At 34.6% G+C, this 2,937-nt stretch overlaps 1 long non-coding RNA gene across 1 annotated transcript; it reads right to left on the bottom strand.

Moving 5' to 3' along the window:
- Positions 1–344: 344 nt before the first annotated feature.
- On the bottom strand, positions 345–2,597 carry LOC138872061 (uncharacterized). The gene is made up of 3 exons (XR_011400473.1): positions 2,307–2,597; positions 1,992–2,194; positions 345–959 (listed from the first exon to the last, which is right to left on the bottom strand). It is a non-coding gene; the product is annotated as an uncharacterized lncRNA (long non-coding RNA).
- Between the last annotated feature and the right edge of the window lie 340 nt (positions 2,598–2,937).

The following is a 2,937-nucleotide window of genomic DNA, read 5'->3' on the forward strand; positions in this document are numbered from 1 at the left end:
ACCCTCGACCTTTTATTTATGAAAATGATTGGTATTAGAGATTTAATCATATCCACTAAGAGGAACTCTTTTTTTCACTTAATAAGGAAAATTACGAAAATAAAATCAAAATAATAAAGCAAATAAAGACACTTCATTGACTATTCAAAAATATTACTCCCTCCATCTCATAATATGTGTCATAGTTATTAAAAATAGTTGTCTCAAATTATTTGTCATTTTAGAAGTTCAACACAAAATTGATTATATTTTTCCTTTTTTACCCTTAATAATTAATTGCATTCACATTTAGTAAAAATATGGATAATGTCATTGACAGAGATGACATATAAATTGAGAAAACATTTAATAAGGGTAAAGTAGTCAAAAACTATTCTTTCTTAAGGAGCGTGTACAAAAAAATCACAACACATATTATGAGAAGGAGGGAGTATTACACATGTGTGCATCCTCAAAAAATACAATAAACATGCCCCTTACATATTTTTGAGACGCGAGAGCAACATAGAGCTGTTCTACATCCATGACTTATTCAGATTAGGGTTGTGCACGGATCGAATTGGATCGGATTTAGCATATTTCGGATTTGGATTTCGGATTCTGAAAAGGGCAATCCGAATCCGGTCCGATCCGAATTAACATTGGATCAGATCGGATTTTAAACTTTGGATCGGATAATTTTTCGGATTGTCGGATTGAATTGTCACAAAATTGCTAGTTAGGACTTGGGACCATTCATCTCCTAAAACACCATTCAATCAGAAAACACCATTCATCTCCTAAAATACCATTCAATCAGAATCAAAAAAATTGAGTGAATAAACACCATTCATCTCCTAAAACACCATTCAATCAGATTGAGATTCACTATTGCTGGTTGTGGAATCAGTTGAAGCATGATTGTCACAAAATTTTTCAACAATTTAAAGTTCATTCGGTGTCTCTATCTCATCTTCCATCTACCAAAACAAACAAAAAAATCAAAATAAAATCAAAAGTTGAAGAATAGAACATGAAATAGACATAAAAGACAGAAGAGAAGAGAAGAGAGGCGGAAGAAAGAGACATAAAAATCAAAGTAAAATCAGAAGTTTGAGTCATTGAGACTCTTTTAGTCTTCACTAAAGAGAAGAGAGGCGGAAAAATCTAAGTAAGCAAGGGGGTGTGTGAAAAATGAATAAGCCTAACCCTAAAATTTTAGTGTGTATTTGTATAGGTACATATAATTTCGAATATCGGATCGGATCGAATTAAAATCATACCAATTCGAATCCAATCCGAAAATCCAAAATTCGAAATCCGAAATAGAGTAGATCGGATCTGATTTCGGATATCCGATCCAAATACACAACCCTAATTCAGATAGTAATTCTTAATCATAATATTGTCCTAGTCTTGACAGGGCTTGTTTTTTTTTTTTTTTTGTGGGGGTGGGGAGGGGGTGATTTGGAGGTGAGCAAAGAGTGAAGAATTAATTAACCCCATATCTCGAGTCTCAACAAAAATTACGTTTCCAACGTTCTGTCCCTCGCATGAAAAAGAGAAATATTCCACTAGACAAAAGAGTAGTTCTTTTTCAAAGTTTTTCCTTGAGAAAGAGAAATTAGCTAGATATTTATAAATTAATTATAATGAGAACTGTTAAAGTCTAACAAAAAGTCCAATTTAATTTGAACCAAGAGTGACGATAATATGTATTGTTGGATTCAGAGGCGGAGTAGCCTTATGAGTTCGAAATTGTTATTATTTTAAGTTATTGGGTTCTAAATTAATAATTTGTACAAATTCAATAAATTTCTTAAGGCAATTACAGGGTTTGAACAAAACGGGTTCGGCGAACCCTCATGCCGCACTCTGGCTCCGCCCCTGTTTGGATCGATCTTTTCTGATTTATACACAGTACAGTACTGGAGAGGAGAAGAAGAAATTAATGCTCAGTAATTAGCAAGTAGAGAATTAAGAAAGAAAGAAAGAAGAAACAAGAGCAGTACAGACTAAGGCATGAAGAGTTTGTTGCGACACTTGCACCTCCAAGCTTCAGGGTAGTACTCTAAAGTAGAGGTAAAACCAGGTCGAACGGAGACTCGAACCGGTTTACATGGTGAACACCGTCCGCACTTGGATCTACACGTGGGTGGCGACGAACCCGGTCCTCTCAGTCTTTGCTCAATAAGGAGTACTCGTTCAGTCAACTCTGCTTCACAAAACATATATAGTAGCTCCATTAGTAAATTAATTAATAAGTCATTAGAACGTGACTCAATTCGAATTTAGAAAAGTAAGCTAGATAATGGTTAGGAACTCACTGAGATTGCGAGTAGGGTGTAAGCCGAGAGCTAAAGAAAGGTTAAATTGATCAGTACTATGGTCGCCGCAAAAGAGAGTGAAGACGATATGTGGTGGCGGTGGCGTAAAACGCCCATAGCCGAGTTGGAGCGTAGCAACTGCTAAATTAACTAGTGGTATGAGGGACAGTTAGAGTAGATGAAGAATGCAGGTGGAGGTCTCCAGCTCAGGTTGTTGCGACTCTGATCTCTATTATTGGAAGTTTTAATTTGCGTGTAAGGCCGTCAGTCCAAGTCAAAACCCCACACTCACCCCTCTTATTTTCAGCGAAATATACTGACAGACAAGTTTCAAAGATTACATTTTGAACAGAGTTTAAATTATATACTCAGTATATATTATAAATAACTTTTTTTATATTATCAGGTAACATTATCGATACCATCATAAGATATTTACGGATAACCTTCATAAAAACTAAAATTCATATATTAAAAATAAAATATATTATTTTCTACAACAGATTACGATAATTTGAAATATAATTTTTTTCTTGCTCTATCAATGTGTATATAAGTTAAATAAACGAACTCTTTAGAAAATTGGATTCGTTAATGAAGGTAAACATTCACGAGGCCTTGTTTCGAGCAG

The sequence above is a fragment of the Nicotiana sylvestris genome, chromosome 6 (genome assembly GCF_000393655.2).
Source record: "Nicotiana sylvestris chromosome 6, ASM39365v2, whole genome shotgun sequence".
NCBI lineage: Eukaryota > Viridiplantae > Streptophyta > Magnoliopsida > Solanales > Solanaceae > Nicotiana > Nicotiana sylvestris.